This window comes from Macrotis lagotis, chromosome 7 (genome assembly GCF_037893015.1).
Source record: "Macrotis lagotis isolate mMagLag1 chromosome 7, bilby.v1.9.chrom.fasta, whole genome shotgun sequence".
NCBI lineage: Eukaryota > Metazoa > Chordata > Mammalia > Peramelemorphia > Peramelidae > Macrotis > Macrotis lagotis.
In genome coordinates this window covers 117746166-117762824 of record NC_133664.1, presented here as the reverse complement: position 1 = coordinate 117762824, position 16659 = coordinate 117746166, and the positions used below count along the sequence as shown (strand labels likewise).

The window sequence follows — 16659 nt, the reverse complement described above, 5'->3', positions numbered from 1 at the left end:
CTCTCCTTTTCTCTATTTCCTCAACTATAAAAATGGGCATAGCCATAGAGCCTATCTCCTAGAATTTTGAGAGGATCAAATGAGATAATATTTATAAAGGGTTTTGCAAACCTTAATATACTTCACAGATGCTAGCTATTATCATTATTATAAAGAGACATTTTATGATAACATCTTATGCTATCATGTTATCATGTTATTATTATAAACAGATATCTTTTATGATAACAAAGTACTGTATCTCATGCATTACCTTATTTAATATCTCACAGTGACCTTTTAAACCAAACAAATCAAGCTGAATTATTCCCACTTTCCAAAAGAGGAAACCCAATTTCAAAGAAATTCAGTGACTTGCTCAAGATTACCCAGCTAGTGAGGGGTCATGACAAGTATAGAATTTGGGTCTTTGACTGTAAAAGCCAATGTTCTTTCTGTTACACCATCTCTGAATAGAATCTAGCTGACTCAACTTCCATCATTGGTGACTAAGGAAGTCAAAAATGGGTAACCCCAGGGTTAAGAAGTATTATTATTATATGTACTCAAGCCAGAGCTACAGAGAGAAGAAGAAATCCACACTCAGTCAAAGAACTGGAAATTCAAACTCAGTTTCTTGAGTCCAGGCTATCAGGTGAAGCAATTCAGTTCAACCAACATGCATTGAGCATCTTCTATGTGCAGGTCCCTAGAGAATGCTGTCTCTCTAGAAACTACTGTAGCTGAGCTAGTTTCTCTGTACATGCATCTCCTGTGTTGTAGGTACTTGAGAATCTTATTTCTTCAGGGTAAGAAAAAAAGAGGTAGAAGGAGACACAAAGGGAGACAAAAAAGAGATAGAGGCAGAGAGAAAGAAAGTGGCATTTCTCTTTTGTTTCTATCATACAAAGAGAGAATGAGAGAAGGGATGAAGATGAGAGGGAGAAAATGATCTACGCCCTCAAACTACAACTTAGTAGATAAGCGTCTTTGAGCAATTTGGAGTCTAAATGGCTTTGTTCAGCCTCTCTCAGACAGGAAGGATCAGAGACAGTCTTTGAATCCAGATCTTCCTAACCACAAGCCCAGTCAAATAATTCCCTATTCCATAGCACATAGCTACCACATCTCTCCCCATGCCTATCACAGTGTTCTATTTCTCACCCAAGATGAACCAGTAGGTTTCAATGCCTCTGGACTAGCTGTCCCCCCACATCTGGACTGCCTTCTTCTCTTTCTTCCAACTCTTAAAATACCCAACTTCCTTCAAATTTAGCTCAAATGTCAATTGCACTTGCCAATAACCCAAGATATTAGTGCCATTCCACCTAAGGTTTTCCTGGCATCTACTTTTAGGTAGTGAGTTATTTGGGGACAGTTAAGTGGCACAGTGGATGGGGTGTTGGGCCTGGAGTCAGGCAGTCTCATCTTTTTGAGTTCCAATCTGGACTCAGACACATATTAGCTATGTGACCCTGGGTAAGTCTTTTAAACCATTTTACCTCAATTTCCTCATCTGTAAAATGAGCTGGAGAAGGAAAAGGCAAACCACTCTAGTAATTTTGCCAAAAAAATACAAGAGGTAATGGACAGTAAGTCACAACTGAAAAAAATGACTAAACAATGGAAGCGAGTTATTTATGTTGTCTCCCTGATTAGAACATATTCTCCTTAGAAGCAGGAATTATTTTTGCTTTTGCTAAGTTTTCTTGCCATACGTAAATGAATAATAAATGCTTGTGGATTGGTTGACAGCAGGCCTTTAATTGCTGCAAGAATGAATGAGTTTTTATTCATATCCACACACATACATATATTCTCTTCTAGCATTGTGGTTTTTTTCTTCTCCGCCCTCCTCTGACCAGCCAATAAGAGTCAAATTAGAAAACCAAATCCCCAAACCCTCTCAACTGTAGCAGCAAAGCTAACAAAGTCTTCTGGGGAGGCTGCCCAGCTTCAAGCCCTAATGTCATCATAACAAGGCAGTTCTTGGCTGTGTCCCATCATAGGCCCTCCTCAGAGAGGTTTTCATTGAAAGGGGGGTAAATGCCTTAAGAAATAGTGGAGTAAATAAATAAATAAATAACTCCCCGTGCAGGAAAACTTTCAGTTCTAATGACCCAATTCATGTCCATTCAAGATGCTTTCTGCCAGTTTCCAGAAGAATCTGGGTTTTTTGCTTCCAGTTGATGTAAATCCAAGGCAGAAACTGCTAAGGGGTAGGGGGGGATCAAGGAAGAAACCCAACACTGTGGATTTTCCCCCAAAATTGGGGGAGGGGAAGAAGGGGAGCCCCAGGCACCAGGAGGAAATGCCGAAAAAATGTAATATAGAAGTTTACAGATGAAGAAGTTGAAAGAGTTTAGAAGAAAAAGAAACTATCATTCAGAAGTGACAACCTCAGCCAGTCAGAGTTGTACAGATCTGGTAACACAAATGAATAAGCAGCATTTCCTTCCTCCTCCAAGTTTCACCAATAAATATGAATGTAAAGTATAGAGGCAACCCAGCATGGTAGAAATAATACTAGATTTGCAATCAGAGGACCTGAATTCAAATTTTGACATCACCACATATGACCCTTGTGAGGTTTTTTATAAGTTTTTTTTTTCAAGGCAATGGGGTTAAGTGGTTTGCCCAAGGCCACACAGCTAGGTAATTATTAAGTGTCTGAGGCCAAATTTGAACTCAGGTACTCCTGACTCCAGGGCCGCCACTCTATCCACTGTGCCACCTAGCCACCCCTGACGCTTATGAATTTTGAAAAGCACTTCCTTCTAGAAGGAAAACTAGATGCAACCAGGCTGGCACCATGAATAGATCCTGTAGTCAAAAAGATCTAAACTGAGATCCAGTCTCAGATACTTATTAGTTCAGTGACCCAGGTCAAGTTATTTGGTCTTTGCCTCCTTTTCTTCAATTATAAACTAGGGAAATAAATACCAACCTCCTAGGATTGTTGAAGATCAAATGAAATAATATATTTGCTTAGTGTTTATAGTAGCCGCTTAATAAATGCTTGTTTCCCTTTTTCTCTCCTCTCCTTTTCCTTTTCTTTCCTTTCTTCTTTCTTTTGTCTCTTCCCCTCTCAAAATCTCAGTTTTTTCAGCTATAAAATAAAGGGATGAGACTGCATCACTGCTTAGTTCCCTTCCAACTGTAAATCTTATGATTCTTTAAGCTAAACTGTCAGAGAAAGGATCATAAGAAGTCAGCAAAGACTTACCGAAGTTGTTGGTAAAGCAAGGCATCACCCTAAGGGATTTGAAGACAACAATCAGGATCACATGAAGGGAATAGCATAGAATGTGAATGGCTATCCCAACTCCTTATTTGTTAACAAATGAACAGATCTGCTATCCTTGTCAATCTTTTTTTCCTCTTCTTACTTCAGTCATGTCCATAAGAAGCAGAATAGTACAGTACTTAGAGTACTGGACTGGGAACCAGGAAGAATTGGATTTAATTTTCACCTCTGTCACTGTGTGACTATAAGAATCTCATCTATAAAATGAGAGAATTGGATAAGATGGTTCCCAAGGTCCCTTCCAGTGACAAATCTATGATCTTATATTATCTAGTTGAGATAGGGTGTAGAGAAAGGTTGAAGTAGTACATTTATGATAAAATTCCATGCTTTGAGTGATCCCTGTATTGGAATGAATGGGGGGAATGTCTCTTCTAATTAGAAAGGTAGTTTTTTGGGGAAAGAAGACTATTTCATGATTTTTTAAATCAGTATTCCCACTACTTTTTTTCTTGGACTTCATCATGCAGTAGAAAAAGTGCTGGTTCCAGAATCAGAAGAGTTATTAAAGTCCCAGGTATAACACTGCTTGTAAAATTATGAGTATATCAATTTACCTGTTTGGTCTCAGTTTCCTTATATATCAACTTAAGGCTTTGGACAAGATGGTAACTGAAGTTCTTCTTAGTTCTATATCTATGACCCTATAATCATTCTTCCCATGGATGTGAAGAGCTATTTCTGCTATCTTAGATCCCAAATTCATCACTTAATTCCTGTGAGAAGTCTTCTTCTGATAGATAAAAATCCAAAAGTTATAGAACCTGAAACACAAATACCACAACCCAACTGGTGCCTGGAAGACCTTTAGAAAAGGTAAGCCTGTGAAGGAACCTTAACTATTCAGCAATATAGTCACTGGGGTAACTTCACTGGGGAGGTGGGGGCAAGACAATTTCTAATAAGGAAAAATACTTCCACAGCCATCACCCCAACACTACCTCAGTGAGGATTCTGAAGTCTTGTAAGCAGTCAAGGCTTTACTAATGGATTCCCTGGTCTTTACATATAAGCTCAATATTGCTGACCCACTATGAAGATACGAGGAGGTTACCCATGTTGAAGGGAGGGAAAAAATCAAGCAAAACCTAAGCTTTCCCGCAGGATCTTAATGGAGAAAGAAAGGAAGGAATGATCAGAACTGGATCTCTATTATCTTGCTATTCTCTCACTAGAATCAGCTGGTGAAAGTGCTAAGATTAAGTTCTTGAAACAATAATATGCACAAAGACATACACACACACACTTACATACATACAAACACATGCTTACATACATACACACACAAGCACACAAGTCAGTCATTCCATAGACAACAGGGCACAAATCCAAAGGGAAAATTCCCAAGGAATATATAAACCAATATACTTTTACCTCAGTGCCTAAATTCCTAAAATCTGCATTCTTGCTCATATATAAGTAATATTGGTCATGTTTACTGTGGGAAAAAGATAAATGGAATATATATTCACTCATTGAGTGATGGAGGGAAGAAACCACCAGACTCTCTCTGGACCCCTTCTCCAAATGTTCCAATCTTCTGCTCAGATCCCATCAAGATCTCACCTTCCAAGGATTATTGGCTTGAAACACCTAAGGAACCTGGTTGCAAGGGGTACTTGGCTACTTATTCCAGTTGTCATATATCCTGTTGCTCTTATGCTAAGGATTCCTAAACTTTGCCATCACCTTTACAGCAGAGCTCATTTCTATTTATCATCTTCCTCAATTAAAATGGTAGTTCTTTAAGAAGAGATTTTCTAACCTTTCGATTTGTATTTTCAACACTCAGCCCAGTATCTGGTATATAGTATGCAATTAATAAATGCTTTCCTATTCTACAGATCCCTCAAAGCAAGGGATTCCAGGGTTTTCACCACAAATATAATACTCCAATCTTTCTCCACCTCAAATCTCAACTGGAAAATATAGAATTTATCACATAGGGAGGAGTAGTCTTAGAAGCTATCTTGTCCAACTCCTTCATGTTACAGATGAGAAAGTTAAGATTCTTGTCCAAAATCACACAAGTAGTGAAAGTCAAAGGTGGGAATTAAACCCAGGTCTTCAAATACTCTAACCAACATGTCATTCTGACTCTCATGGATATGATTGAAGTGAAAAGAAAAGAAAGGTTTGGGAAAGTCAGCAGAAACTGTTCTCTTGAAGAAATAAAGACAGGAGTTAGGATTGCCCATTCACATTCACCCAATTTAAGTATAAAGTTTTTCACTCTACCTCTAAAAAAGCTCATAAAAATTTTAGAGATGGAAGAGAACTTCAATATGTTCTAATTCACTCTCTTCCTCATTATATATATATGTGTGTGTGTGTGTGTGTGTGTGTGTGTGTATATATATCAGGAACCTGAGGCCCTGAAATGTAATATGATTTATAGCAGAAACAGACTAGGATCCAGTTTTTCTTACTCTTGAACCAGGTCTTTTTTTTCCAGCCAGATCACTCTCATCATTTTTCTTCCAACCTGATTCCAAGCCTCTGTTCATCATAGGAACATAGAAAGGTAAAAGGTAGCTGAGCCCCTCATTTTATGGTAAGAAAACTGAAGCCAAGAGGCTTATAGACTCATAGTTTTAGAGTTAGAAGAGATCTTTAAAGGCAGCAAATACAATTTCAATCCCTTCATTTTATAGATTATAAAAAAGATTCAGAGATGGTAAGTGATTTGCCATAAGTCACACAGTGTCACACAGTGTCTGAGATTAGATTTGAACATGGTTTTTTATGTCTCCAAGTCCAGTATCCTTTCATTATGTCATACTTTGTAAGGAAAAGTATATTCTTTGGGACAAACTTTTATATTCAGACTAAATCAATCATCAGAGCATCTCCACCATCAAGGAAGATTGCGATTGGAATTGAATTCAAAACTCAGTACTGATCCATACAATTCAGGACCTGGTTCATCCATCGTTCTACTTTTGAAAACTCTATAAGCCATGACACAAGCTGTTGCTGTTCTTCTGGAAAGATGCTTTCCCCACTACCCACTCTCATTGCAAGTATACAAAACCTCAACAAACCAATCTACATTTCTCTAGTTGCCGAAGAGGAGAGATGAGAAAGCCTGTAATTACGAATTTACTGAGCAGAAAGGTGCCTCGGCTCATTCTCCATCTTCTATTAGGTACTGAAATGAGACACAGTTATGCATCTCAAACACTTATCACCCTCATCTGGGGCTGGGGAAATTACAGAGATGGGAGGGGAAGAAAAAAAATCCACAGAAACAATAATATGTGATAGGAATATCCAGTTTCTCATTTCTCACAACATGAAAGAGATTGATTAAAACACAAATAATGGGGGAAACCTAAGATCAGCAGAGGACAGAGAAAAATCAAACCAAACCAAAGAAAAGAACAAGCCCAAATCCCAACAACAACAGCAAGGGTATGGATTCTGGCTCTCTTCATTACAGAGACTTCCATAATGCATAATGATCCAACTAGTACTAGTAGTTACTAAAAATTTCCTAAGTTAATTCAGTATTAGGTACCAGTAACAGGAGTGGCCAGGTAGTGCAGTAGATAGAGTGCCTGGAGCCAAGAAGACCTGAATTCAACTATGGCCTCAGACATTTACTAGCTATGTGACCCTGAGCAAATCACTTAACCTCAATTTGTCTCCATTTCCTTAACTGTAAAATGTGACGATAATAGGACCTACCTCGGAGGGTTGCTGTGAAGATTAAATGAGGTATATCTGCAAAGCACTTATTGTTGTTTCTATGTTTGCCCTTCATTCTCAAAGAGGACCATGACATTGGGGAGGTGATGCCATGACAAACACATGAACTGAATTTGAATGAGGGGGATGCTATGTAAAGTCACCAGCCTCTCTCTTTCATCTCCAGAGCATGTGGGTCTACTGGCCAGATATAGTTCAGGAAGACTAGAGAAGGTCTATGTAGTTACTCATCCCCCTTCCTCTTCCCCTTCCCCCTTAATAGATATAGAGCTAAAGTATGGAGGGAGTGGTCCAATGCACCCTGCCATAGTCAGAGCATATTGGGAGTGTTTTATTAGGTTATGGACCCCACATTTTTGGAAAGTATCTGATAAGTTGGAATATACAGAGGAAGACAGAATTAAACCTAGGCCACAGAGAGTCCTAATAAAAAATTCCATCACCTGGTGAAAATTCTGTTTGTTTATTTATTCATCTTGGAAGCTGGCAGAAAATCAAGAGATGTAAAGGTCCAGCAACACCCTCATCATAGTTCTTATACCACATGAGAATTGGCTAAGGGACCAAGGAATAGTTAATATAGAGAAGAGAAAAGTGAGGTGGATCACAATAGCTGCCTTCACACATCTGAATGACCATCATGTGGAAGAAAGATTATGCAGGGGGTAAGAGCTTTACTAAGTTATTAAAGCAGAACATGTATGGAGGATCCCATAAGTCTTAGTACCATTTCAAGTTACTGAAGCTTAAAAATAGATGAAGGTTTTGAGGCACTGTTCACGTTCTGCTAAGTCCCAGAAGGCAGATCCAAATATAAACTCTTTGAGGACAGGAACTACATCAGTTTTATCTTGGCAATAATAGCAACATTGAATGAAAATATAATAATAATATTAGCAACATCATATGATAATAGCAACATTGTGTGATAACACAATAGCAACACTGTATGATAATCAACTGTGAATAATTCAGCTATCTGCAATACAATGAGCTGAGACACTCCCAAAGGAATCATGATGAAAAATGCTATCCACCTCCAGGAAAGAACTAATGGCGTCTGAATATAAACCAAAACATATAGTTTTTCACTTTCTTATTTTTCTTTTTTTGGGTTCAAGTTTTCTTCCACAAAATGACTGACATGGAAATGTTTTACATGATTGCACATGTTTAACCAATGTCTGATTGCCTACCATCTCAGGGAGAGGAGAGGGAAGAGGAAGGGACAAATTTGAAACTCAAAACTTTGAAAAATAAATGTTAAAAATTGTCTTACATGCCACTGTGGAAATTTTTAAAAAAAAATTCATTGGAGTATCATTAGGTCCATGATTATAACAACTATATTTTCAGAACCAAAAATAAGGATCTCTGATTGATTTAACTTTGCCTTGTTGTCACAATTGTGATTATTTGAGCAAATACAGCACAGTGTGGATATCATGGTAAGAACACAGGTCACTGCTGCTATACTTCCAAAGCAGTATATAACATTATAGATATTTAGCTTATATATGGTTAAATGCAAACATAATATGGTTTAGCATTCATGAATAATCCCCCCAAAAGCTGCAGACTTAACATTTCCTGGCCTAAATGGCAGCACTCTGATTCCATGCCCCTTGCTAAAGGATAGTAGAAAGTCCAACACAGACACACACACATACACACACACACACACACACACACACACACACAAAATCTCAGTCTAAGGTTAAATTCGTTACATTCACTATTCTAGTATTTTCTTTCCTAAGGAAAAAAATGTCTCAATCAAAAAAAACCCAAAAAACAAAGACCTCTTCATTATTTCAGTGAAGAAACTATAACCCTTAAATATTTGAATTTCCACCTCTGTAAGACATTTTTAAAAGGTCTTGTCTTTTATATACAAAGATGATATGACTGATACACTATAAAGATATGAACCAGCTAGAAGAGAAAAAAATAACATTTAGATATTCTAGGGGGATGGGATTTCAAGGGGGAAAATGGGGAATGAAGCTATAATCCTATCATGAAACTATGTTACCTTACTCCTGGACAAATATCTTCCTCACTAAATAATTATTAACCCTAAGAAATCTGAAGCCACACATTGGTTCCACACCTGGTCAGTATTTCTGTCCTCCCAAATTAGTGGGACCACCATCTGGAACCCCTCTAATCCAACATCAGCTCCCTCCTTTGCCCTAACACAAGCCAGAGTCCAAGTGAGGTTTACAAGGGCTTACTCAAAAGTGAAAATTTAATCCAACCAAAATACAATGCATATTAAAAAATTGGTCTCCCTTCTAAGGACATTCAAAATCACTGGGAAGCTCTTCTATGTTCAGTTTTGGGGAACTATAAAGGAATCTCTAGAAGTCAATTGTCCATCCCTTGCTCCTGAGCAGTCCATTCCATGGATCATGACTTAAAGAGTTTTTCCTTCTCAAAGGATGGATGAATTAGGTCCTGATGTTGTATATAGATCAGTACTGAGTTTTTAATTCAGTCCAATTTGTAATCACCCTTGATGATGGAGATGTTTTGATGACTGACTTAGTTTGAATATAAAAGGATGCCACAAAGAAAACATGCTTCCTTACAAAATATGACACTGGATTTGGAGTCATAAAGACCCATGTTCAAATCTAATCTCAAAAACTAATTGTGTGACCTTGGACAAAACATTTACCATCTCTGGGTCTGATTTTTATCTATAAAAGGAGAACATTGAGGTTGTCTGGTATAGAAAAATAGCTGTCCCTAGGTTTTAAGGATATGGAGGCCATGCTCTCAAAAGACAGAAAACAGGTATAGGAAACAGAAATCCCTAAAATGTTCCCATTACCACTCACTTCATTGGTGCTCTTTCTATTTCAATTATGAGGCAAAATTTAAATTGATCCCTCAGAGAAAAAAAATGGACAAGAGTTTTTATAGCTTCCCACCATAACTCCTAGCCCTATTAAAAAAACTATTGAACTTCTTAAAGATCTCTATTTCCTTAGAGAGCAATTCTATAGCAAGGGTCTATCTCTGTTATTTTGCTGTTAAATGTGTCAACTTGAATAAGCTAGTTGCCTCAGTTTTATCATCTGTAAAATGGGGAAATTAGACTCGATGGCCTATGAAGTCCCTTCTAATGCTAAGTCTAAGATAACCAAACTAGGCGAAGGTGGATGGAAAGAGTCATCCATCAAAGAGATGAATGGACTCTCAAAAAACTTGAATGCTACAAATTATGTGAATTCTATGTACATATACACCCTATACGTCCTATGAGACCGTGCTTTGCGTCTTTACTTGCTCCTCAAACTCTGATCCTCGTATCAGTCCCCTACTTCTAATTTACACACCATTCCTGCCTATAGCCCCTTGGTTGAGCACTTTGTATCCATGCATCTGGTACAACAGGGCCAAGCTTGTGTTTCTGCTACCTGTCCAAGTAGGAACTCCCTAACATTTTTCATCACCCTCCCACATCGGGATCTTGAGTTAATTCCATGAAAAACTTGAAAGTGTCATTCCCTAGTTGATCTCTAACATTCACAATGATGACCTCAGCACACAGAGTCTCCCTTTCTATTTGCACCTGTCTCTTTAAATTCTGAGTTATGCTCATGCTTCCGATATCCATGGACTGACAGTTTAACTCATTATAACAGTAGTAACGAGGCCAAGTTTAATCCCAGAGACTGTCCAACTAGCTTTGGTTTCCTCTATACCTAGATTACCTTGTCAATAAGTACCCTGGACAACTCAGTCAGGTGTCTTTAAACACTGGATAATGACTTGTTGAAGGTGATATAATCAAGATTCAAGTAAGGATTTGACTGAATGTCTAACAACTCTGAGATTATATAAAGTATGCTCCACTCATCAGGATGGGGACTGTACCGGTGAGTGTGGTTTATCACTACAGGTCACTCACATTAGAGATTACTCTAGCTAGACCTTTCACATATCATCTACAAAAATCAAGATATGTCTTCCTGAGGGTAGTAGCTGGCATTACTTTTGTCTGCAAAGGTGAACTTTTTAAACTGAGCACTGCTCAACACAGCTTCATGAAGAGGTGACAGCTTCATTATTCAATGAACTTTTTTATTCAAAGACACTAAAATTTAGAGGTAGAAAGGAACTGAGAGATCATTTAGTCTAAAACCTCCAGCCTCACCCCTAACCATTTTAAAGATGAAAATATTGAGACCCAAGAAGCTAAGTTTGACTTGTTCAAAATCATGTGGGAGTCAGGTCAGAGTCAAATGACAGGTCAAAACAGAATGTCAGCAGTCCAAACAGAAGAGTTAATCCATATATGAGGCAATTCCACCCCTGCCCATCATGAGCATCCCCCGCCACTTCTGTTCCAGTGTTCTCAACAATAAGAAACCAGGAGATGAGAGAGGAGGAGGGGAAGAGGCCAGGCACAGATGCTGAGTCCCACCGCCTCCCAGCAACCAACCAACTCCCAGAGAAATTCAGCACCAAGCTCAGCTACTTAATCTCCCTTCTCTGTTAGTCCTGGCTCCTATTAATAAATTGTGATTACCATGGACAGGGTTTTTTGGCTTTGGGAAGGAAGAAGTCTCCATGGGGTACTCTGTCAGCAGATCAGACAGTGATCAGAGGCTAGCTAGACTTCTCCTGCTCTATCCACAATTTCCTCTCCTCTCCCTGTTCACTTCCCATCCCCCTCCATCCATCTTCAGCTTTTCTTTTTTTTTTTTTTTGTTTTTGGACTTAAGGAAGCTCCCCTATGGAGTCAGGCTACCTTTCCCTAGCCAAGCCCTCAGTCCCCAACAGAGCAGAGTAGAAACTACAGCATTATCCCAGGGAGCCAAGGATGAAACTTCTTATTATTGCATCGATATGGCCCTTTATATTCCAGGGACTTTTTGTCTCTGGGTAGTAGAGTCGCTAAGCAATAGCTTTTTTTTAGTCCAGAACTGGCTGTGAAGGTTTTAAAGCACAACACTCTCAATGGAGGACTGGGGTCAGAGTGCAAAAACAGAGACTCCTCTCTAGTTTCTCTTTTAAAGAAACAGTCCTGCTAGGAATTCAGGGTCAGATAACTCAATGAGACTAGGAGTGGAACCTGCCCTCTATATGAAGATTAATGACAAGAGTGAAATGGGCATAAACAAGTATGCCCCAAACCTGTGATGCAGTATTTTTGTTTGGGAGATAGGAAATGAAAAGGAAAGGCATTGTTAGGGATACATGTCCTTGCCAACTATAGCTCTATGAACTCTATGGATTAAAGATAGAGGAATCTTAGAGGTCATGGCATTCAACCAACCTCATTTTATAGATGAGAAAGCTGAAATATTAGTGATTTGCCCAGGGTCAAACATATAATGTCAGAAATGGGACGTGAACCCAGGTATACTTAATCTTGAACCCCAACTATACTTAGATGGCTATAAAACACCAAATAACTCCTTTTTTGTAGTGCCTTAATTTTCCCATTGGTAAAAATGAGAAGAGCAGAGATGAGAAGTGAGAATATGACCCTCCTTCTCAGGATGGATGGAAGAAAATAAAAGAGAAGTATTTGCCCTTCAAGGAATACCAAGTAATAACAATGTTGCAGGATTACAAAATGAAGTTTACAAAAGGTGCTAGGCCGATACTCATAATTGTGATGATTACAACACCCAAAGGTGATAATCCCTTGAAAACAAACCCCCCAAAAAAAACTCTTGAGAGAAGCTTATCTCCTGTGACTGTTTCTTTCTCTACTTAATTGACATTTAAGCCTAAACTGTTGGGAACCTGGAAGTAGGAGAGACTTCCTTATATCAGTATAGTCATCTCTAAAATGTCCACAGTACATTCTTCTTGAACTTCAGGTTCTCTTCTTGTAAATGGGATAAAGGCAGAGGGACAAACTTTGTAATACAAGTATTGGCCCATTCTGGAATCAATTCCATTCCACAAACAATCATCAGTTGGCTACTGTATGTAGACAGCAGGGAAAACCACTCTAATTTTAGAGTAGGTACCTACCATCTAGCAAGGGATATAAAAACAGAAATAAAATAAATAGTATAAAACAGTACAATTATAAATAAATAACACAGTGACACAGTTGCCACTCTAGTGTAAATTTTCATCAAAAAGGCCAAGGAAATTACAATACCTTTTTGATTCATCTCCATGCCTTCAAGTTTGCTCCCCTCTCTAATCCATCCTCCATCCAACTTTGAAAGTGATCTTCCTAAAACATAAATCTGACCTTGTCACCCAACCTTTACTCAGTGAACTCCAGTGGTCCCCTATTATCCCCAGGATGAAAAATAAAATCCTCAATTAGGTTTTTCAAGTCCTTCACATTTCCAATCTTCTTTATACTTTACTTCCCTCCATGTTACTCTAAGGTCTGGCACAGAGACCTCTTTCTGTTCATCTAACTAGACACTCAGTCTCCTGACTCTATTCCTTCCCACTGGTTGTTCCCATGCCTGAAATGCTCTTTAAGCTCATGGCTACTTCTGAGCTTCTCTGGCTTCCTTCATGACTTAACTCCAATCCCAAACCTTCTACAGAAAGTCTTCGAGTTCCTTTTCAATTCTAAATTGAAATCTAGAATTCTACATTCAATTACATGATCTTTTCTTACAGAAATCCTAACTCATCAAATTGAGATCTTTTAAAGACCAACTTCCAGATACCAGTGCCTTGCCAATGAAATTACTTTCAATTTACTCCATACATCTTATTTATGTACATAATTGTTGACATGTCTCCCCCATTAAAAGGACAAGGAGTATGTTTTTCTTTTCTTTGTTTCTGGCACATACTAAGATCTTAAAAATGTTCATAACTTGAATATGTGAGGCTCTGAAGCTGGGAGCCGTTATATCCTGTGACAGATCAAGGAAGGCTTCATAAAAGAGGTGACATCTTGAGTTGGCTTTAAAAGATGGATAGGAAGTCAGCAGATACAAAATGGAATGGGGGCACATTAACAAACAGATCCAGATACTGACTTAATGAGTTAAGAATGCTGAGAAATAGGATCACAGTTATAATATTGTAAAGAAACTCGAAGATCAACAGGTAAAACCCTCTCATTTAACAGATGTGGAAACTAACTCAGAGAGGTTAAAATTCTTCCCTAGTCACATAGGTAGTAAGTGGAGAGGTAGGAGTTAAACCCAAGTCTTCCTGGTTCCAAATTTAATAGATCAGTTTCCTCACCTGCACATGGGACTAATAATATTAGCACCTACCTTTTATGGTTATTGTAAGGATCACATGAGATAATATTTGCCAAGCATTTTGCAAATTTGAAGGTGCTGTGTAAATGCCAGTCATTTATTGCTATTGTTATTGTTATTAGTAGTAGTAGTAATATACCCCACGGCCTCTATTGGATATGCTTAAAATGAGAGTAAAAAAGAGAAGGATAACAGATATGTTCAGCTGAAGAAATAAAGACTCGGGATGGGACTTCTTCTCAGTCATACAATTAGTTAAGTGCAGACAGGACTAGTATCCAGTTTGGGTTTTCTAACTATTAATCTAGGGCTTTCTACCTCTCCTCCTCTGCCTTTTTCTTCTAGCTCTCTAGAGTACTTCTGAGCATATTGGAAATAACTTACTAAGTGATCAGCAAGGGTCTTCCCTCAGAGGACCCTGTCTTCTACCACCCACTACCAAGGGCCTAATTTAAACCCAAGAGATATTCACCATCCCAGCAGGACCTGACCCATTTGCTCTTTGGCAACAGAACCTATCCCTCATCCTGGTTTGAAAAGAAAAAGAAAGAAAAGAAAATCAGTAGGTTTAGACATAGAGCTAAATGAAGAATGTTTGATTGAAGCAAGCTGGGAGTTCAATTTGAAAGCCAACCTCTACTTCTCAAGCTCTGGACACCCCCACCCCAGTTATAAAGCCTCCCCAGCTTTTACCACTGCTGCTCCCACACCCTGGGGATCATCCTCAAGCCTCCAGTCTTCCATCCCAGGGGGGATTTGAACTGGAAGGAACCTATCATTCCACCAAACAGAAGCACTGTGAGGGAGCAGGCTATTTTGGTGTTTGTTCAGGCCAAATGATAGGGTTTCTGTTGCCATCTAATGTCTGGTGGGTAAGCTCTTGCACCAACCCCCAACTAGTTTTCTCCTCTCCCCCCTCCTTTTTTAATTCTAGGGAAAATCAGGAAGTGAACAGTTGTCTCCCTCACTGGTCTATATTCATGTAATTAGTGCTATTTAATTCCAAGATGAGCCAAGGCTCATAAGATACAAAACATATTTCAGCTGCATGCCTCCAATTTTGGCAGGAGCCTCTGCTCCAGCCGGAAGCAGAAACCAGTTATATTTGCTCCTTAATTAAAAAAAAAATTTAAACTGTATAAAGTTTCATGACAAGCAGACAGACAGCCACTCCTTCCTGAAAAGACAGGGCAAAAAGTCTAAGAACCAAGGAGCTGACATATTTGTGGTCCTGAGAGAGAATTCCTCATTCCAATTGGTATTTTTTTCAAAGCATTCATTATAAAGTGAGAAATAGCCTATACAGATTGGCTTGGAGTTGAGAAGACCTGGGCCTAAATACTGTCTCGTATTAGCAATGTAAAACTGGACAAGTCTGTTAATCACTCATTTAATTCCCAGACAACTCTCAAAGTCTCTTAAGTTAAAGGGGCAGGTAAGTGGCCCAGTGGATGGAGCACCAGCCCTAAAGTCTGGAGGACTCAAATCTAATTCACTCTTTTGTGATGGTATCATCTCCCTGATGTCATGATCTTCTTCAGGAAGAAGGATAAACATCATCATTATCAAATTATAAACCAATTACCAATCTTGAGGAGAGGGAGGAGGTTATTGTTTCTATTCCATAATTTCTCTACACCAATGAAAACATTAGGTCTTGAAAAATTTTAAATACAGATTAAATTATATATATATATATATATGTTTAATATGTTAAACATATATATATATATATGTTTAAAATACATATTAAGTACCTATGAGAGGCAGAGTGGAGAGGTAGAAGATTTGTCTCAGAGTTAGGAAGACCTGAATCCTAATCATGCCTCTGACATATACTGGTTGCATGACCCTGGCCAAATCATAACTTTTCAGTGTCCCAAATAAAGCTCTCAGATAATAAATTGAAGAGTAGGTGCAGAAGCATCCATCCTCATTGGTAAAAGGAGCTTCTTCTCTTCCAACCAATGAAATCACATTTAAGTTCCCCAAAAGATAACATGTCATCTTCCATAAAGTGAATCCTAATGATTTCTCTCCTACTATCAAGAGCTGTATTTCCAGGAATAGAGAAAAGTTGAAGCCAAAGAAATATATCCTCTCTTTTCTCTCTTCAGAATCATATACTTGAGAGGCCAAACAAGAGTGCAATCTAAGGTCATACTACAATTTATCTGACACTTCTCCTTCCCCCTTCCCACCCCATGTTCCTCACATTTTCTTTATTTGTCTTCACAATATCCTTTAAAAAAATCAAAAAAGACATGAATTAATATCCCCCTTTCAAAAATGGGTTAAACTGTGGTCAGAAGGCTGAGAGAATAAAGCCCTAATGAAAAAGGAGCAAGTCTCCGGTCTCAAATGTCGGTCTCTCTTTCTATTAAAACTGGAGCTCCCTAAAGCCTGGTTCATCAGGTTGGGTAAAAAGTACTCAACCAAAGTATT

The 16659-nt window shown here is 38.5% G+C and overlaps 1 protein-coding gene across 4 annotated transcripts in view; it reads right to left on the bottom strand.

Annotated features, from left to right (window-relative positions):
• PLXNA4 (plexin A4) overlaps positions 1-16659 on the bottom strand; it is a 610123-nt gene that overhangs the window by 523365 nt on the left and 70099 nt on the right. The gene's annotated exons all lie outside the window — the stretch shown is intronic.